Here is a 22,472-nt window from a genome sequence, read left to right as displayed (position 1 = left end):
TTCACCTTTAAATAATAGGAAAGAAAACAGAAATATTTCATTGTACCAACTTCAACAGAGAAAATCTCTCTTGGAAACTAACTGCTCCCAGTGTTGGGTATCTTTAGTGGCAGACAGCAAGAATTGTTTCCTTCATTTTTCTCCTCAAAGAAATGGGTTTGCTCAGAGACTCTCTGGATCTGGAGCTCAAGGCCATACTTAGAATATCTCTCCAGGGGAGCCAGCAGCCAGCAAGGCAACTGCCTTACACAAATGTCAATTCTGAAGCTCTGGGAAGAAGGTTGCTTTTGGGTCTCAGTCAATATTGAGTAATTAAAGGATGAAAAGTCTTAAGGTTTTCAGTTCCTAAAATTTAGTAGGCAAATGTTGACGTATCTCAAATGACATCTGAAATGTAACCCTTACAAATGGACACTTTGGATTTCCAGACATGCTCTTTGTGAAAATGCACCAATATGTATTCTAAACATATAGCACTATCCGGAGAATAAAAACATTATTTTACATTTAGACCAGGCCTCCAGAGCAGCCTAGGCCATTAGAAAAATTAAATAATGGGCAGCCCTGGTGGCCCAGCGGTTTAGCGCCTGCCTTGGCCCAGGGCCTGATCCTGGAGACCCGGGATCGAGTCCCACGTCGGGCTCCCTGCATGGAGTCTGCTTCTCCCTCTGCCTGGGTCTCTGCCTCTCTCTCTCTCTCTCTCTGTGTGTGTGTATCTCTCATGAATAAATAAATAAAATCTTAAAAAAAGAAAAATTAAATAGAGAATTTGTGCATGCGGTTATAGGTGTTTGTCAGTCATGTTAAGACCTAGAATGAACAAAATTTATATTTAGAAAACTAGGTTTATTCTAACTTCATCCTTGGACTCATTAACCAGGCACAAACAGTAAACTGTTATTCTTAAAACCAGAAATATTATATCTGTCCCCTATTCTCATTAGCCTGCAGATTCAAATGAAGCCACTGTGTTAGACTCATCCTTTAACTCAGTGACACCATTCAGCCAAATTCTGAAGGCCCCTCTCCCTAAATGATGTTCTACTTAGGCAGATGCCAGTTGTAATCTTGCTATGTCTTCAGGATCACTGCTCTTTTGCATGCTGCTACTCACTACAAATCATTACTTGAGAATCTGTTTAAAACCTTCTTTGGGAGGGCATCTGGGTGGCTCAGTGGTTGAGCATCTGCCTCCAACTCAGGTTATGATCCCAGGTCCTGGGATCAAATCTTGCACTGGGCTCTCCTCAGGGAGCCTGCTTCTCCCTCTGCCTATGTCTCTATTTGTCTCTCCCTCTGTCTCTCATGAATAAATGAATAAAATCTTAAAAAAAAAGAAACCTTCTTTAGAAAATAAGGAGGCAATCTCTTCTTCCTTTGAATTAGCTCTCTCAGCATAGTGGGTCATCAGAGTTGAGTGTGAGCCACACCATGAGAGCTCACTAGGTTTAAATACAAACTGTTCTTTCCATAGAATGAGGAGACTTTCAGATTGGAATAAAAGTGGGTTCCAGTGACAGCACATACTGAGTCCAGGTTGCTTACTTACCTCTTTTTCTTCTTATTTCTGATCAATTCTTTTGGGGAGGCGCTACATTTCCTTCTTACAACTTGTCTTCTGTCATTGTCCCCCTCCCCGCAGTTAAACAGACACAAATACATATTGGATCTCAACTGTAGACAAGGTTTTACTTCTCATAATTCCCTCAGATATTGAAAAGTCAGCCAATGCAATTAGGTCACAGAGAGAAGTGGCTATCACATGATCCCTTATATTGGGATAAGGGATTCAGTTCTCTGGATTTGATTCTGAAATGCCTGAGTTTTAATCTTAGGACCACCACTTACTAGAGGTGTAACCTTGGCAAAAAACTTGACCTTGTTATAATTCAGTTTGCTCATCTCCAAAATTAGAACAGTTGTACTGAGCCAACACCTCTATTTTGAGATTTGAAAAAGATAATGTAAAAGGAAGCACTTTTTCAAAAGTTCTCAATATATTTTGTATGTGGCAGGAGTCCCCGTTTGACTAGTCGCCAGAACTCAGGAGTACACGGATGTGTCTGACTTGCCATCTAACCCAACTAAAATCTATTTGCAAGAGGGCTGAAGAGCCTTCCAAGGGAGTTTCCATGTTAAGTGGAATATTCAGACACAAGGCCTTTGACTCAGTAAGGAAACTTCAGTCTTCAGAAAGAAGGGCTGATTTTCAGTTTAATAGGATGACATATTTTTCAAGCTCGGCTACCAACTGGGCTCAATTCTCCCTAAATACATAATGTGGAACCTGAGCTTCTTCTTGATCAGGAGCAAGCTATAAGAATAGTGGAATTTGAATTATTTCTGTTAAAGTACTCCATTTGTACTCTAGGTGGTGAGACCTGGAAAAATTAACTATACATTTATTATGCATATATCAAAATAATTATATAAATTAGAAATACATATTAAATATATTCTGCATTTGCCACCCTAACGAATATAGAGGGTAAACGTTTCCTAGGAAATTATCCTGTGTATTTTATTACCTTATATAATTTTTGCTGAGCTAATGAAAATTATAGATTCCTCTTTATCTTTAATCTACAAAAGTACAAAAAAATACTAGGTTTAGTTGGTCATCAGAAGATGATTTGGGGAATTACAATTAACAATGAATGACTACTTTAAAGCAGATCTTATTTAATGGAAATGTTTTCCTTTTTAGAAACTGGTTATCAACTAAGATGAATCACTAGTAATGTTTACTTCTGTAAATTGTCAGGAAAAACATAAACAAATCTCAAAGGAGATTGATGAATGAGGTCTCAAGGACGTTACTGCTCCTGTCTGAATTCTTAAACAATTCAAAACCTGAAAATAAAGAATTCAGAATTTTAGTGTTTCTTCAAATTGTGAGTAGACAAATGTGGAAGAAATCTGGAGATTAGCCTGATTGTTCACAAAAAGACTTAAGGCGGTCATATAACAAAATCTTGAAAGAAAAATTAACACCTCCAAAGGGGAAAAAAGTTGACAATTCCTGTTAAGGGTTAAATGGTGTCCCTTCCAAAATTCATATGTTAAATTCTAACATCTATATCTCAGAATGTGACCATATTTGGAGATAGGGCCTTTAAAGAGGTAATTAAGGCAAAAGAAGTCAACTCAACATGGCTGATGTCTTTATAAGAAGAGGAGATTGCGGGGGCACCTCAGCAAGTCCATTGTCTGTCTCTTGATTTCAGATCAGGTCATGATCTCAGGGTCTTGGGATCAAGCCCCGCACCAGGTTCCTCACTCAGCAGGGAACCTACTTAAGGATTCTCTCCTTTTCCTCTCTCTCTGTCCCTCCCTCTTCTCTAGCATCTTCTCTCTTTCTCTAATAAGTAAATCATTAAAAAAAAAAAGAGAGAGAGATTAGGACACAGACACACAAGAAAGAAGACCATGTGAAGACAAAGGGAGAAGACAGTCATCCATAAGATGAGGAGAGAGGCCTTGAAATGAAACAAACCTGCTGACAGTTTGGTCTTGGATTTCTAAGCCTCTAGAATATGAAGAAAGAATTTTCTGTTGCTTAAGTCACTCAATCTATGACATTTGTAATAACAGCCAAAGCAAACTAATACAGTCCCCTTTCACCAAAAACCTTCCCCCAAATTTCATACCAAGGAGGGAGAATCATAACTTTTTCTCTTGATTCTATGAAGTCTCTTATTCTTTTTTAAAGATTTTATTTATCTATTTGAGAGAGAGAGAGAAACCACAACCAAAAGGGGTGGTTGGGGCAGAAGGAGAGGGAGAAGCATACTCCCCACTGAGCAGAGAACCCGACATGAGGCTGGATCCCAGGATCTTGGGATCATGACCTGAGCTGAAGACAGACACTTAACCGACTGAGACACCCAGGTGCCCCCATGAAGTCTCTTATATTTGCATTGTGCTTATAATTTTCAAAGCAGCTTCATATTTATTATCCCCTGTGTGCCTCACAACCACCCCATTTAATGGATGGAGAGATCGAGGCTGAGAAGAGAGCAAAGGTTTGTCTTGCTCAGTGACTGTCTCAGCACGAAAGTCTCTTGATTCACTTGTAGGGGCGGCAGGCAAGATTTGATGAGGATAAATATACCATTACTCCACCTTTACTGACGGGGAGAGAGGCTTCCAGAGGTGAGTGACCAGTCAGGGCCTGAAGCCAAGTCTTCAGAGGACTCTCATGAGATTGCTGCTGCTGCAGTAGAGAAAGGCATGCACTTCGCCTGCAATCCAGGATGATTCCTAGCTTCCTCTTCTTCCTTCATCTCTCCTTGGCAAAGATATACCAGCTCCCAGGACTAGAGGGAGGACAATTGGTTAGGCATGCACTTAAAACTTTTGAATGACATTTTTTTGGAGCACCTGGGTGGCTCAATGGTTGAGCATCTGCCTTTGGCTCAGGGTGTGATCCCAGGTCCTGGGATTGAGTCCCACATTGGGCTCCCTGCAGGGAGCCTACTTCTCTCTCTGCCTGTCTCTGCCTTTTCTCTGTCTCTCATGAATAAATAAATAAAATCATTTAAAAAATAAAATAAAGCCTTCTTTCTATAAAAAAGAAGGAATTTTTAATACCGCAAAGATAATTTAACTTTTGTTCTTAATAAGAAAGGAAAGGTCAATCCCTGTATGACAAAAGCAATAATAAATAATTACAATTCTCTAGCCTCCTCCTGCATACACACGCTATTACACTTTTTAGGGAGGGAATGGGTTACTTTACACAAGGAAAGGTCACCTAAAAAGACAGGCTTATAAAGAGATGTGCAAAGATCTGTATAGCTACAGAGAATTTGGGAGAGAGGAAGGGATAATCTAATAAGGGATTTTAGGAAGTTTAATTTATAATGAACTATGTAAACCCCACTGTGTAATTCCCACTTGGATATCTTTTTTTTTAATAATAAATTTATTTTTTATTGGTGTTCAATTTGCCAACATACAGAACAACACCCAGTGCCCATTTGGATATCTTCAAGAGTTTTTCAGTAGAGGTCTACATCACTTTTCAATGATTTTTAGAGCTGATATGTGTTTCTTTCCCTTTTCCTCTCAATCCTCCTCCTCCTCTTTTTCCTCCTCCTTCTTCATGTTGTACCAGATTGGGACTAGTATTAATATGGGCCAATCTGATTTGAATTACAATTATTTCCTCTTAGGTTTACCGAAGAGTGTACAAGAGTAGAATTCCAGCCTGTAAGCTGGGGGTAACCAATCAGAAAGATCTGGAACTCCAGATTTCATTTTTTTAAAGATTTTATTTATTTACTCATAAGAGACACACAGAGAGAGGCAGAGACACAGGCAGAGAGAGAAGCAGGCTCCATGCAGGGAGCCCAATGTGGGACTCAATCCCAGGACCCAGGATCACACCCTGAGCTGAAGGCAGATGCTCAATCGCTGAGCCAGCCAGGCGTCCCTAACTCCAGATTTCAAAATGTGATTCCCCTCCAAAGTCTCCTGGATCAGCTAATACTTCCTAACAAAAGTCACTCCTAGCATTGAAAAGAAGCTCATACTAGGACTCTCCCACTCGTTCTCTTTTTCCTTTACCATCTATCCACCCATCTATTTATCTGTCTGCTTAAATATCTGTGTGTACATTCCACTGAGAAATTTCTAGACATTGATTTATGTTTACTAAATTTTCTCATTTGGAAGTTCCAAAAAAAGGGAAAAAATCCATAATTAAAATTAGACAGTGTGAACATCAGAACTCCTGTTTAGACCTGAACTTTCTCCTCCACTTGCTGACAAGTGACTCACTGTCTCTCACCTTCATGACATATAAAGCCAAGAGATGAAGGAGCTAAGGGTAACACAGTCTTTAACCAAAGACAGGAAAAAAAGTTTTAAAAAGCTTTTGTCCTAAATGTTCTATCAAAATCTCCTAAATCTAAAAAAAAATAAAAATTAAAAAATAAAAAATAAAAGATCTCTTAAATCTTTTAACATTGTCAGTTCCCATCTATAATAAGGGATCATCCATATAATATCATGCATGTAACATGAAATCATCCAGAGAGCAATCAAATCCAGCCAGAAATTCCTAGAGGGGATGTGGAGTCTCTGTTAGGAGGGCTGATTCTGAACACACCTTCATCAAGTCCCTAAGTAATTGTCTGAAGATCTCTTAGGGAATAGGTTGCTGTTCTCATGAGACTCACTGAGATTCTGGTAATCTCCATCAGTTAAGGAGTCCAGCGAGAAGGCTATAGCGTAGACTTAGAATTCACCCCACATGATGATGGTTAAGGCTGGGATTTCAGACACTGGTCAGAAGTCTTATAAAGTGAGGTCAGGACTTCAGGGGGAAAAGCCTCAAAAGACAGGTTAGAATTTCCCAGCCAGCCATAGTTTCTTGAGTAGGTCTTTTTCTGTTGTGTTGGTGGCAGAGTGAGATCACCCTCTGAGCCACTGGGAGGGAGTCTCACCTTTCCAGCAAGGTCGCTCGCTCCAGCCAGCCAAATTGCTGTGGGCACCTGTTTGTTCTTTATTTAGTAATAGTCCACTTTGCGATTTGCTTACTCTTCTCAAACATCTCCTCTATTTTTATCCTGTCATAAGCTGGACTCCGTGGTTTATGTCCTGCCTCCACCTTGACCCTCTCACCCACTCCACCTCACTTCGAATGTGCTTCCATCAATAAATACAAATATTTCAGTGGAATGGCTGATTGTCCTTTGGCTGAATTCTCTTCCTCTTGCTTAGACAGTGTGGTTACACTTGAACTCCTCCCTGATTTGACTTATTCACGTAGAGGGATTTCCAGAGCACTTTTTGCAGACATACCCCTCTTAGGAGCAGGTTAGTCTTATAATAATTATCACTTCATTGCCCATCTTTTTCCTAAAACAGATTTTCTTCTAGTACTTTAAGGTCTTTTGGTCCTTAAAGTATTTCATTAAAAAGTAAGTACTCCTGAAAAATATGAAGTCTTACTAGGAAACATCTTAATCAATAAAAAGTTGAGAGAGGACCCTATGGATGCTTGATGCCAAATAATGGGGTAATGACTCTCACTTCAGTATTGTCAGCTCACACTTCTCACTTGAGCTTTGAACCTACATGTACAATGTATGCAAAACGAAGTGTTTCCTCCCAGATGTTGACTGTACACACCCTTCATACTCCACATGTCCCAAACCCAGCTAATCTTTTTCTCCTCCAAGTCTTTTATATTCCCTACTGCACTGAAATAGCATGCCATCTACTTACGTGCTCAAAACCGGAATCCTGACGATGTTTGCATATATAAGTGTGAAGATGATAAAGGCAAACTTGCTGAATCTTTACCTGATTATATGCAAGAAGATTTAAATTCAGGTCCATACTATATTCTTTCAAGGGGAAAGCAAATACCTAATTCTCCTCCTCAATAATTTAAATATTTAACTTAGCAATGTCCAATATACATATGTGACCCAGGTATAATTTCAAACTTTCTACTAGACACTGAAGAAAAAATACAAAGAATCACTTCGCATGGGATCACACATATTAATATGACAATAAAAGTGATTAAATAGACAGAAAAAAAGCTGAAAAAAAGACAGAAAAAGGGCAAAGAGACAAGTGAAATTATTTTTAGTAATATATTTTATTTAAATCAATATATCTCAGCTATTATCATCTTGACATATAACATTATCAAATATTAATGAGCTCTTTTACTTTTTTATTTTTGTACTAAGTGTGTGATATCAAGTTTTTATTTTACATTTACAGCATATCTCAATTTGTACTAGCCACTTTTCAAGTCCTCAACAACCCCATGCACCTAATGACTACTAATATTGGATAGTGTAGAGGTCACATAATCCCAGTCAAAATCTAACTTGGAAAAAAGAAAAAAAGGAACATGAAATCCAAAAAATGATTATGAAATTATTCTAAAATTTATAAATATAGAAGCTTAAAAAATGTTCTGAAAAATAAGAAAAATAACAATGGAATATATTATGACAAATATAGAAACATAGATTCCTGTGGAAGCAAAACTTCTATATGTTATAATTAAGAATGTAGTCAACTTCAAACAATGGACAAAGGAAAGATCATTGGATAAATGGTGTTATGATAACTGTTCAAGAAAGTAGAGAAATTTAATATTTTTAGGTCTTCCATCTTTTTCATTATACATAAAAATAAGTTGCAGGTAAGTTAAGGCATTATACTTGTAGGGAAGAAAGATAAAATAGTAGAAAATAGAAATTATATAATAAAATAAATTACAAAGGAAATGACTCACAGGTGCAATAAAAACAAATTTAAAATATGTAGGAAGTAGAGATGCCTGCGTGGCTCAGCAGTTGAGCATCTGCCTTTGGCTCGGGTGTGATCCTGGGGTCCCGGGATGGGGATCAAGTCCCGCATCTGGCTCCCTGTGAGGAGCCTACTTCTCCCTCTGCCTATGTCTCTGCGACTCTTTCTGTATCTCTCATGAATAAATAAATAAAATCTTAAAAAAAAGAATTCCACATTATTAAAAAATAAATATAAATATATAAAAAAATAAAAACATTCATAACGACATTTTAAAAGATATGAATAAGTAGAGAAATATTCCATGTTGACAAACAAGCAACTTTCATTGTATAGATGTTAATATTCCCCAGATTCATGTCTGAATTTATTATAATCAAAATAGAAATTTTAGCAAAATTTTAAAAATATGTAAAAATATTTATTCTAGGGGCACCTGGGTGGCTCAGTTGGTTAAATGTCTGCCTTCAGCTCAGATCATGATCTCAGAGTCCTGGGATCGAGCTGGAGTAGTGCTCCCTGCTCTGTGGGGAGTCTGCTTCTCCCTCTCCCAGTGCTGGTCCTCCCCACTAGTGTGCTCTCTCACTCTCTCTTAAATAAATAAATAAAATCTTTAAAAAAGTACTTACTCTAGAATTTATATAAAATATAAAATCCATGAATAGCTTAGTAAGGCAAAAATAAGACAAAAAAAAAGAGATTTTTTTCTACCAGATAATAAAGTCACAAAACCTTAGTAATAAAAATATCATAATGTTGGTGGAGAACAAATAAACCAATTAAACTTTAAAGAGAGCTGGTATCCACATATTTATATTATGTATAGTATATATATATAATTTTACATGTATATAAACCTAATATATGATCAAAGGAGTATCAAAACCAATGGAGAACATTGTTTAGTAGGTTATGTTTGGAAATCTCACTCAGTATATGCAGGAAAATAAACTGCATCTTTATATAACATATAAAGATAAATGCTGAAGATTTAAATGTAAAATTCTGAAGTCAGTATAGCAAATGCATAGAAGAGATCTTAGTGACCTTGTGGCAGAAAAAATATGTACTTAATGCCATAAGATATGCTTATCAAATTGACAAATTTATATCAAAATTAGGGATCTGTCTTTTACAAGAATAGTATGGGCAAAGTTAACAGATGATAGAATGGTAGAAGATACTAATAATATCTAAAATTGCCAAGGGATTGATATCTTAAAAATAGGAAATCTTGCAAATCAAAAGAAAAAGGAAATGGACAAGTACCAGAAAAAGAGTCACACACAAAAAAGAAAATTGAATGGATAAGAAATCCTCAGATTCATCAGTAACCAAAGAAATGCAGATTAAAAAACAATGAGACATCACTCTAAAGCCATCAAATTAGAAAAATTTAAAAACTTGGATACTACCCAATACTGATGAGAATGTAAGTGAACTCAAAGCTCCATGGATTATTAATGCAAGCAAAAGATTCAAGTCACTCTGAAAAACAGTCTGACAGTACTTAGTGAAATTCATCATGCAAAAAGCTAATATACTCAGCATTCTCAATCTTGGCTATAAACCTCAAAGAAATACTCTCAAAATCCATTATGTGACATTTGCAAGGATACTCATTTGAGGGATTATTTGTGTTTCTTGGGAATTGGAGACAATTTAAGTGTCTATAACAAAATGCCACTTAATGCACATTTAAAACACTTACAAATATTGTGTTTTAGAAGATAACACACATATCCAAAAAGTGGATGTCTATCAGAGAAGAGAATGTGCATGGAATTAGGAAAAATAGAGATATAGAAAAAGGGAAAGAGAAAAGACTTGACTGCATCAGAATGATGTCATAAACTGGGGGCATGATCAAGTCTCCACATGAGGTTTGACAGGAAAATATGGACTTTTATCTTACAACAAAGCATTATTAAAAATCATAACTAAGTATTATGCAGCTATAAGATTTGCAAAAAAATAATGGAGAAAATGTAAAGATGAATGTGTCTGAGTGATAAAAGTATGTGAATTTTTTTTTCCCTTAACGGTTTAATATTGTTAGCGTTAATGAGACTTTTCTTTAAAAAGAAAACAGAAGACAAGAAAGAATTTAACAAATACTTTTTATGGGTGCTGAAAAATTTTGCTTTTTTGGTTTTGTGTGTGTGTGTGTGTTTAAGTAGGCTCCGTGCCCAGTGTGGAGCTCAACACAGGGCTCAACCTTGTGACTATGAGCTCAAGACCCGAGCTGAGATCAAAAGTTGGACGCCTAACCGACTGAGCCACCAAGGTGCCCCTGGGTGCTGAAAAATTTTATGGTCAGTTGATGAGCAAAATTAATAGTCCAAGTAAAATGACTACCTGATTATTTATTGCACAGACTTTCCTACATTTTTTACTTTATAATACTTACCATGGTAAATATTTTGACTGTTCCTAATATATCATAATAATTTCATTTCATTGATAAATTTAGCAAAGTTTTGTTAGGTTTTGAATGCTGAGCATGGTAGTCCCAGTAATAAGCCTCAGTATAGAGGAAAGGCAGCCACGCTCTGCTTCGACCAGAGCTCTGCAGTGTGAGGGGTCAGCATCTTTTGTGTAAACCCCCTGCACCCCACATCAAGAGTTACAAATTCCTAGCCTTAGTTTTTCTTCATGAACCCCCCAACACAAATGAACTTACAAAAACCCATTTTTCTTGTTAAACCTGGAAGGAAGGGACTGGCTTATGTTTAGCCATCTACAACTAAGAGCACTTGCCTCACTCTCTGTGCTACACTTTTTATTTCTTTGTCCCTCTTTCCTCCTGACCAACCTAAGTTCCTATCAAAGCCTGAGAAGTTACAAAACTAAATTTGGCTCGGGAAAAACTGAAAGACAGTCTAATCAGTTTGTCCACATATATGGTCTGTGCAAGGCTTTACCTGATCTGTTTGCATCCAAATGACAAAACTAATGAACATTATAGCACAACTGGTAAGAAACCAGCCTCATCCCGGGTGAGAGGTTGCAGAAAAGAGAAGTAGATTATTTGAAAAAAGACACTGAATAATTCCAATGAAGACTTGCTTGCCATAAAGTTTGGCATAATCCCTTCAGGACTCAGACAACTAAAGCTCTGAGGCGTACTATGAATAGTTCAACTCAAATGGACGTTGTTTACGTTCTGTCCACCACCCTTGAAAACTACACCATATGATGTGAATGAGAGTGTTGTGTCTATATAAACTACGTAATGGTAAATAGCAATGCAATCAAGACTTTAAAATTTGGAAATTAGGCCTCTAGGTGAATTGTACTAAAGTTCATCTACCCTTGAAGTCTTCTATTTATAAAGATGAGATTTGTCTTTTCATTGTTGGGTTTGTAGCTAAAATCCCAGCCACTGACAGAGTCATTTGCCACCAGATGTCAAAGAAGATGAGATATGGGATATTAGGCTCCATTATTCAGAATGACAGTAGAGAAAATCCAGACAGACTGACAGAATGGCCTGTCCTTAGGGGAGACTGACACAGGTCCTGGGATTAGAAACTTATTTCCAGTAATCCTGGTTCTGGAACAAATCTCCTCTAAAATGTAACCTATTTTGTATCAGTTGAATCTGGAGTCTGCTGGGTAGACAGATGCAGTGGGATGGGAGAAGGCCCAAAGTGTACAAACAATTTATTTTATTAATGGGGTACTGAGCTGAATGATATTCTAGAAATCATGATGTCCAGTCTTGCTTGGGGGCCAGACTTTTAAAGGCTAATGTACATGTAGTCATTTACACATGTGTGCACTATCAAATCAACAACCAAACTAAGCTGCCAGATTTAAGGATTCATCACCAACCTCTTCAGATATGCAAATGAACTTGCCCAGAGACTCAAATATTTATTCGTATTAATAATAGATTATAAAATCTGGACCTGGGAGAGGGAATCTGTTTATTTAGAAAGATTCCCAGATAAAGCCGCTGATCCTCACACAAATGAATGTGTTTCTTTACGTTGTTCATCAGTCTAATCGGGAATTGTAGATTCCACAGCTGTGATCTCTTCTGCCAAAAGGGCCAAATTTCCTTTTGCTGACTTAGGTTGGCTACAGTAGGTGAAAAGCATAGAGAATAGAATGGACATGGCCCTGTAACCGGTTCAAGAGAAGAAAGGCATAGTCCTGCCTGAACCATAGCACTAAAATAACCTAACCATACTAAGAGGGCAGGGATTTATGTCTGGAGATATTAATATACATTTTTTACATGAATGGATTCCAATTTTTAGAAATCTGTTTTCATCAAAAAAATTTCACGCATCTCATTTTCTGACTTATTTTATTTCACGTCTCTTTTTCTTGGTATTCCTTCAGTATTTCTTTGACGACGTCTTGGTCCCTCAAGACACACACCAACAATCGCAGATGATTGCTATTGTCCCTTTCTGCAGTTCTGCCTGATTTGCTGAAAATGCATCACAGAGTAATTTCCTAAAGAGGGGAAGAGGTGGAGAGACTTGGAGGTCTTGGAGGATCAGATCTTGCTCTTCAGAAATGAAAAACGTGAATGAAAAAACAACCACAAAAACCAGACATTCACTCTGCGGAATCATTTATTACCCTGGAGGATAGCAAGGAGCAAGGGTTGAATAAAAACACAAGCATCTATGTTGAAAGTACTTTATTTAATAAAGTTTGTGATCACCAAAATAAGAACAATAACAAAAATCAGTAATCCTGTGAGGTTTAATAAAAACTTAGGACAACCACATGAGTCTTTATTATCTCAGAATATGTGGAAATACCACCAAAGGTTTAGAAAATGTGTCCATCTAAAACTCTTTCCAGGGTGGAAATATTTTCATAATAGCAAATGTAAGCATTAATGAAACTTCTAGTGCTTTTTAGAGTGGCTTTTTAGAGTGTGCCAATGGTGACAAAAATCAAAGAACCTTAAAATCTAGAAAGGACAAGCAAATAAGAGATCACACTACATATTTAAGTCGACCAAATCAGCCTTGTTTATACCTTGACTAAACCCCTATTAAACAGAAATGACGATACCTTTTAAAAAATGTCTTGGAGTTTTGTTTTGTTTGTTTTGTTGATCTTCTGAAACTGTTCTGTGACATTCTTAAGAAATCACCACAGGCCAGAAATAGCTGCTAGCTCTTTGACAAACATACACTAAAGCTATTTAACACGAAAATTCTTTGCATTATTTAAATATGGTGAAGCCACCTCCACTATTTGCCTGGAAGCCATAACATTATATATACGCATATTTACACGTCTATGTGTGTCTGTATAAATATATATGTGTGAATATGTGTATCTGGGTGTTTATGCATGTGTATATTTATGTGTATCTATATGTATAATGTTTGGAGTATCTTCAACTACAAAAACAAGAAGAAAAATTAAATTCATGCTAGTTTAAATAAATCCAGACTCCCAAGCCTTAGCATATGAACGCTCTGCAGCTAGAAAGATCACGTCAGAATAATTAAGCATCCACAGTACTTGTAGCTGAATCAGGGCAAAAGGAAATAAGAATTCTTATTACTGATGTTTATGTTAGATGCCTTTCCTTATCAGCAAGGCTTTTTCAGGCAACTATCCCTTGGGTCATTATTTAGATTTGCCACCTAAGAGGTTTCTTTTTCCCTCTCTCCAAGGGTCTGATTTGCATGTATTCTAGTAGCAACTGCAGTGTCATTATTACATGATTCCTCCTATAAGCAAGGATCAAATATGTTTTAAAACCTGCTGGAGGTTTCTACTCTGTAGGCAGCATAATGAAAGAGATCCAAGTAGAAGAATGTGCTATATTTAAATTCATGAAGATAATGGTTGAAGCTTTTGGCTTTCTCTTGAGTCCTTTGAAAGGATATGGTTTCTAAACAAGAGAGCCATTCCACAACCAAAGCCATTTTATTTATTTATTTATTTATTTACTTACTTACTTACTTACTTATTTAAATTTATTTTTTATTGGTGCCCAAAGCCATTTTAATTCAGAGTGTGCCACTCAGTGTTCCATGCCTTTACTCTTGTTGGTATGTAATTCCTAATGAAATTTCTAAGGGAAGGACACCCCTATCTTTGCCTCTGGAAAATGCTCTGAATATCGTTTCCTCCTTGGTAGCCTCTATGTGACAACTCAATGGCACTTAATGCTGTGAAGTAATGGCACGAAAGAGGACTATAATGCCAGTGTTTGGGGAGCAAAGGAGATTTTTAAAGAAGCTGTGGTGGGGGAAAAAATGACTGGATCTAAGGAAAAATTGTTTGCTTATAAGTATCTGAAAAAATACAGAAAAACATTACAAAGATGGGTCTTCTGCCTCAGTGTTAAAAATGAAAGATATTTCTCAGCAGTCTGCACGTCAGCCAGCCTTTTAGTTCTTCCGCATTGTAGACAGCCACTTCCTTCTTCACTGTATGCACTCCCACTGTCATTCCCAGAGCATTCTTTCTTACATTTTTCACAATGTAAAAATTATTTAATTATTTATTTTCTTACATTTTTCATAATGTAAACTCACCCTCAGGTCTCACCTTACCTGTCACTTCCTGTAGGAAGTCTTCCTGGCTCCAACCTCTTTCAACTGTTATGTTCTCTGCTACAAAGTGTTGCAGGTAGTTCAAATCCAAGCCCCCCACAGTCCACCGAACCTGCTCATCGTCCTCCTGTGCTCTCAGCTCAGTGAAGGGCTCCACAACCCTGCAGTGACCCAAGACAGAAACATGGGTGCCATCTTTGGTTCTACTGTTCCTGTTCCCAACACCAATTTGGTCACTATGCTTCTTGGCCAAATCTGCCCACTTTTCACCTTCCCTGCTCTGGCGCTTCTGATTCAAGTGACTGAGTCACCATCATTTCTCACTGGCTTACTGACAGTCTTCTATCAAGTTTCCCATTCTTGACTCCCTCACATCCATCCTCTTCTATTGCCAGTCATTTTTTTGTGAATCTAATCAGTTATTCCTTGGCTTTAAACCCTTTATGAGTCTTCATTGCTTCAAGATATTATTGAGGCTTCTCATCATGATTTGTGAGATACTTCATGATCTCTTACCTTTTATGCCTCATGTCTTTGAATTCCATTCTGAGGTAGATATTATCCAGTGAGGTCTGTATTATTACCTTTAATATAGAGATGATCAAGTTAAGTCTCTATATGATGTTGAAAACTCTGATTTGGGTTGTACAGCCAGGAATTGTTCTAGTAGCAACTGCAGTGTCATTATTACATGATTCATCATATAAGCAAGGGTCAAATATGTTGTATTAGGTCTGAATTCACTTTAGAAGTTTGAATAAAGTATTCAGAAGTTTAATTCAGATTCAGAAGTTTGAATTTATTTTCCTTCTCAATAGGGCATGCATTCTAAGGTTCCATTTAACCGACTTCTGATCTCATAAAGAGAACAATGTGGTTTAATTTCATTCGAATTTTACTGTGTATAAATTACTAGGCCATGCTTCCCTGTTATCTTCGTTGGGTTCTCCTGAACACAGAGCCTGATGAAGGACTTGTGGGTAAGCAATTTATTTGGGAGGTGAACCCAGGGACCAAGAGTAGGGAGGAGCATGAGGCACAGAAGGAGGACTAGCCCATAAAAGTATGTGTTAACGATGTCCGTGCTATGACAACAGAGTTCAATTCTCCCAAGAAAAGTGTACTTTCTGGACACCTCTTAGAATTACTACCTGACCGATGGAAGACAGTGAATTTTCTATCAGCTTCTGGCTGCATTGGTTAAGAGCTGTCCTCAGGGATATTAACTGCCTCAAGATTTTGAGTTGTAGATATGTACTAACCAAGCAAGGTCCTGCGGGTACTTGGGGCCTGTGGAGATCACAGGAAGCACACACATAAAGCCTTTGGGTCAGGGCTTCTCCCTCCTTCTGTGAGTTGAAGCTTCTGTAGACCTGTCTACAACACCACAGCTGAGATCAGAGATGGTGTCAGCCAAGATGAATCTGGGCGCCAGACGATAGGTCGCTATTCTCAGGAAATGAAATGATTAAGAAATAGAATGCTATTCTACTCACTAATATTTTTAGACTTACAACAAATCTCAAGTAATAGGTTACAGATTAGTGCAAATACAATTTTCACTGATTTTTCTCAGCAGAAAACAAAGATAATTGAATTATGTGTTGGTGGTCCTATTAAAGTGACTCATTGGCAAACAAGTACTAAGTGCTTGGCTACAAAGCTAAGGCTAATCAATAAATAATTCCCTGTGGAAAAGGGACAAAATTCCCTATGTCTGCATAGCCCATTTATAGAAATGTTAAATATTAAAACTCTGGACCCAAGATTAATCACAAAAGAAATGTTCTTGACCATATTTTAGTACCTTGGAAATCACATGACTGATATCTTCAGTACTTAATATTTCTGTGTCAGTTCTCGAGCTTCTTTGCTTATTCATGTATTAAGGCATAAGAAATATGTCAGGGCAGCCTGTAACTTTCAAAAATGAAATCCTGCATGTAGTTGTGGAACATGAATTTTTTACACCCATTTCATGTCATTTAAAAATGTATGTTAACATATCCGTAAACTAAAGAGAGAGATAAGATAGAATTAAAATATTAACAATATTTATTACCTTGGAATGTAGTTAAAGGAGTTTTTATTTTCCTCCTTGTGTTACTTGGAATTTTCTATAGTATTTATATGTTAATATATACTACACTACGCATTATTTTTTTAAAAAGTCAAATTAAAAAGAAAATACTTTGGTAACCATTTTTAACTCAAATGTGGTCCCAGATGATTTTCTTGAAAAATTGCTACCATGTAGCACAGCTTTGTAGAAAATTTTTCATCACAATGAAAAAGAATCAGCCATTTGATTTTTATGCTGTTAGCTTCTTTCCCATTTGCCAGGGATATTAATATCTTTGGCTTATAGGCCATGTGTGGAAAGTCCAAGAGGTGCCGAATATCATGTATAAAGGGGAGGAAAGACTACATTTTCCTTTTTACACCTGGCACAGACAGTGAATCCTGTCTAGGCAGGATTGTGGCAAGAATTACAAAACCTCTCTGGGCTTGATTTTTGTCTATCTAGAAATATATACTACTTGTCATTTCATGTCTGGATTGGCAATGACCTCCTAGTTTCTGGATAGAATTACACCATATTATCCTGTTAGGAATGTTCTTCTCATTCTATTCTTTCACGTTTCTCCTATACAGTTGGAAACTTTCAGAAGGGTACCTGAAACATCTTACAAAAGAGAGTTGGTGAACTCAAACATTTACAGCTATAATCTCACCAACCTGCTGGAAGAGATGAGGCTGATAGGCACAGCTGATAATTCCATTAGGATCACTGCTTACCATGGCTAAATCCTCTGTGGTTACGTTGCTAACCTTGGGTCAATTCTCATGTCTTTCTCCTTTTCCAGAAACTCCTAGCATCTGTCAGCTGGCATTGCACTTATAGAGCAATAGCTCCTTTCTTTTGTCTCTTCCTCAGGACTGTGGGCAGAGGGAGCTCTCAGTCGGCCTGGTCCCCCTCTGCCATGTTGGATTCAGCGTCAACCACATAGGCTCTTTTGGTTTGTCTGGGCTTTGGTTTTTTCTTGTTTTGTTTGTTTGTTTCTTCTTGCTTTTAATCTTGAGAACATTGGGGACAATTGAAATATCAAATAAGAAACAAAAGTTGAGTTTTTGATAATCATGGTCCTTACCCTGTGAGCCCGATTATATCACTGAGATGGTTTCTAGTTTCATCCTCTTCTTTCTTTTCTCAAGCTGGGGCTGACCAAATATCCTCTCATTTTCTGACTTCCTCATTAGAAAAGGGAATGCAGTCTTCCCTATTTGAAGTCTTTATTTCTGCATATGTTGGCAAGCAAAAAATCAGGGCAAAACATGTATACCCTTTGTCTTCGGTGAATGATTTACCTTTCTGTGAAGTTCTACATTGGATAACCAAGTCCTTACCTAAATCGCCAATCCCCCACCATTGTATGCTCTTAAATGCACTATATTTTTCCTTTGTAGTAGGGTTTCTCAACCTTGGCATTATTGACATTTTGGATCAAGTGATTCTTTATCATGGGAGACGGTGCTGTCCTACGTGTTGAAGGATGCTGAGCAACATCTCTGGCCTCTACCCACAAGATGCCCCTAGCACCACCCTGTCCCCAACTCCAATCATTTGTGACAACCAAAAATGTCTCTAGACATTTCCAAATCATCTGGGAGAGCAATATCACACTTGACTGAGATTGCAAATCACAGATTTGGAATACTTAATCCATCTGTAATTATATGCTTATTTGTGTGATTATAAGTAATTGTTGCCTATTCCACTTGACTAAAAATTCTGCAGGAGTAGAGACCAACTCTATTCTAAAATATGCCCAATTAGTGTTCCTGGCACATAGTAGCCACTCATTAAATATACATTGATGTAGTTAATAAATAATGATGTGGCAAGTTTTTAAAATTTTTAAATTTAAATTTAATTTAATTAACATATACTATTTTGCTAGTTTCAGAGGTAGAATTTAGTAAATCATTGTCATATAGAACACCCAGTCCTCATTACATCAAGTGCCTTCCTTAATGCCCATCACCCAATTACCTCATCCCTCCAGCAACTCTCTTTGTTTCCCATAGGTAAGAGTCTCTTCTGACTTGCTTCCCTGTCTTCATCTTATTTTATTTCTCCTTCCTTTCTCCTATGTTCATTGCTTTTGTTTCTTAAATTCCACGTATGAGTGACATCATATGGTATTTGTCTTTCTTTGATTCATTTTGCTTAGCATAAAACCCTCTGGCTCCATCCATGTCATTGCAAATAGCAAGATTTCCTTCTTTTTGATGGCTGAGTAATATTCATATATGTATTGAATAATATACAAAATTATAACAAATAATTACAAAATTAATACTCTAAAAAATAAAAAACTCAAACCATACAAAGTAAACCTCCTTTTCTATAAACCATAGATAAAAATGATTGCTTCCGAGCTTATTTATGCATTCATGAATACACACCTAGAAATATATATATATATATTTATTTTGTTATTTTGTTTAAAAAATGTTTTTGCTTAAATAATATATCATACTTATTTTTCTGCTTTCTTCACCTAACAATATTGCCAGGATCCACACAGACTTACCTGATTCTTTTTACCTGATGCATACTAGTTTGTAGTATGAACTCACTGTAGTTTGTTTTGGGAGGATTTTTTGTTTGTTTTTTACAATAATATGATCAAGCATTCAGCTATTAGTAAAATTTCTTTCCCCTACGCACATATCCTCTAGCCCTTCCATATTTAGCAGCGTCCTCTGCCTAGAAGAGTACTAATACATCCAAATAAACCAAACAACCCAGTTCTTAAATTTTAAGATTCTAAGTAAGCTTGGGAAAATTATGGCAAAAAAAAAAAAAAAAAAAAAGTTTTAAAGGTCTTTTTTTCTTCTTTTGACAAAGGAAAATTTGTTTTTGCTTTTGTGTTCAGTTTTGATATTTAAAAGTAAAATTGAACCAGAGCTGAGGAAAAGAGAAAAAAAAAACATAAATAATACCCTAAAGAGATCAGCTGGAGTCAGAATGTTCACTTCCCCTCTATCCCCACTCCCCACTCCCACCAGTGCAGGTAATGTTGCTAGCACTGGGGACAGAAGGGATTTGACAGTCCAGTGTCCACCTCCGTCTTCAGCAATAGAACGCTTTGACTGGTTACCTTGGAATTGATGGAAGGCAGAAAGTTCCAATGGTCAATTATCTCATAATAAATTATCATGACACTTCAATGGCTTAAAACCAATCATGATTCTCTCTCATAGTTTCTGCAGATCACGAACTCAAGAAGGGTTTGAATGGGTGCTCCTGGCTCAGGATCCTCCCATTTAGTTGCAGTCAGCGACTTGTGTGGAATGGTAGGTTGTGGCAGCTGGGCCTGATGGGGCATCTGTCTCTCTGTGTACAGTCTCAGAGCCTCCCTTTACGGTCTCTACTACATGTGTGCTTGTTCGGGCTTCATCGTTGCCCAGTGGCTTCAGGTTGGTCTGCTGCCTTCCACAGCAGTTCAGAACTCCGAAGGCTAGTGTCCAGAGAGAACAAGGCAGAGTGCAGGCCATTTTCATGACCTCATTCAGAAGTCACACAGCATCATTTCTGTCACATTCTACCAGTTGAGGTGGTTACAAAATCCCGCCTAGGCTCAAGGGGAGAGGATGTGGACCCACCTGACTGATTAGTGAGAGGAATGTCAAAGTCCCATTGTAAGAAAAGCACGTGAGTTGGGAGATAGTGCCAGTGGTTATCTTCTGAAAATGTAATCTGCCACAGGGGAGAACAATAGAGCTGCAGGCCCTCGGATAAGTTTTATGGCATCTGAGAGTAGAGAGCACTTGCTCCCTACTTCCCTTTTGAAATCTGAGAGGCAGTAAAGCCCCTCTCAGCTCTCTTCCTTATCACAGCAAATGCAGTAGCAGTTGGGTTAAAGATAACAAGTGTAGTTCCAGGAAGGGAGGGGGCCCGAGGTAGCTCTTTCAGGCCTCTTGCTGCCTACAGTGGGGAGTTGAAAGAACTGAATTTTCACATGATCCTCAAAAGATGGGAAAAAATTGGGCACCTGGGTGGCTCAGTTGGTTAAGTGTCCTACTCAGATCATGATCTCAGGGTTGTGGGATCTGTCACAATTGGACTCTGCCTTCAGCACAGAGTCAGCTTGTCCCCCTATCTCTGCTCCTCCCAACACTCTCTCTCCCCCTCTCAAATAAATACATAAAATCTTAGAAAAATAAATATGGGAAAAAATGCTAAGAAGGAGAAAGCATGGGTACAAGAGAGTCTTCACATTATAAGAGGGCATCTTGGTTGTGAAGAGGGAACAGCTTTCTCTACAGGAAGGCACTGCCACCTTTAAACTAGAAGCAGATAAGGCCACAACCATCCTTGGGAAGGTTATTGTGCTGGGGGTAGGAAAAGGGTGAAGTTTGAGAAGCAGGTATACCAGATGTGCATGTCTTGAGAATGGTATCATACCCTTCAGCAGATGCCAGTGCAACAGACACCAAGCCATGGATACCCCACCCCAAATCTGAAGCTCTCTTAGTACTTGGGAATTTATATGACATTCCAGGGGGAAAGAAAGAGGAAGAAAAAGTCTTGAATTGACCAAGTCTCTCTGTAAGTGACCATTAGATTTTTCTGCCACCAGACTAAATGGGAGCTCATTCCAAAATATTTATCTTGAGTTACAGAAAAATTTAAAATGTTACCAGTTGAAACGAACTAGGGGTGGTGGAAGGGGAGGTGGGCTGGGGGTGGGGGTGACCGGGTGACAGGCACTGAGGGGGGCACTTGAGGGGGTGAGCACTGGGTGTTATTCTATATGCTGGCAAATTGAACACCAATAAAAAATAAATTTATAAAATTTTTTTAATGTTACCAATTTTGTTTTCCTATCTGGGATCTTAGTTTGCAAAAATCATACCCACTATATAACTATTCCCTTATCAATGGGTACTTAAATCATTTCCAAGTACTTACATCATTTCCAAGTATCTGATAGGTACTTAAATCATGCTGCAATGGCAACTTATACATGCTAATTTGTACACATCTATTTCTCTTAAAAAAGATACCTAGAAGTAAAAATTCCATACATTCTTTATGCTATTCAAAGAAACTGTCCCACTCAACCATTTGTCTAAAATTTTATGAGTTACTTGAATGTGAGCCAAGTGAAAGCAAGGGTTTTGTTTGTGGCGTGTGAGTTTTTTTGCACAACAAATATTTGTTAAACAAATAACTTGCATTTAGGTATCAAATAACTATGCTTTCTTGCAATGTTTATCTTTGAGGTAATTTCATGAGCTACTTTTTCTCAAGACAGTTTCTTATTTCCTGAATAAAACTAATGCCACAGCATTCTCATGAGCCAGCGAAGGAAGTTTGAGTAGAAACTGGACTAGGAAGCTGGTCAGGAATCCCTGCTCAAGACTATCAGGCCCATTGCCAATGAAGCAGCAATTTTTTTACAGCAGGATTGCTGCAGGTTTGGCTTGCTAATAGATGCCTTCAGTGGGTAACCCATCAGTCTCCCTGACCTACTCATCACCGTCAATAAATTTGGCAGTAGTCATCACTGATAATTGAAGCAGAGTTTGGCAGAAACAAACACAATCCAGTTTAATTGAGGGATCCATTTT

At 37.6% G+C, this 22,472-nt stretch overlaps 1 long non-coding RNA gene across 2 annotated transcripts; it reads right to left on the bottom strand.

The window, feature by feature from the left end:
* Positions 1 to 12,614: 12,614 nt before the first annotated feature.
* Positions 12,615 to 16,961, bottom strand: LOC111093181. 2 transcript variants are annotated; one of them, XR_005380899.1, is made up of 3 exons: positions 16,091 to 16,961; positions 14,829 to 14,989; positions 12,615 to 12,753 (listed from the first exon to the last, which is right to left on the bottom strand). It is a non-coding gene; the product is annotated as an uncharacterized LOC111093181 (long non-coding RNA). The 2 variants fall into 2 exon arrangements; XR_005380900.1 differs by lacking the exon at positions 16,091 to 16,961 and adding an exon at positions 15,345 to 16,074.
* Between the last annotated feature and the right edge of the window lie 5,511 nt (positions 16,962 to 22,472).

Source organism: Canis lupus, chromosome 29 (genome assembly GCF_011100685.1).
Source record: "Canis lupus familiaris isolate Mischka breed German Shepherd chromosome 29, alternate assembly UU_Cfam_GSD_1.0, whole genome shotgun sequence".
Classification (NCBI taxonomy): domain Eukaryota; kingdom Metazoa; phylum Chordata; class Mammalia; order Carnivora; family Canidae; genus Canis; species Canis lupus.
This window is presented reverse-complemented; position numbering and strand designations above follow the sequence as displayed.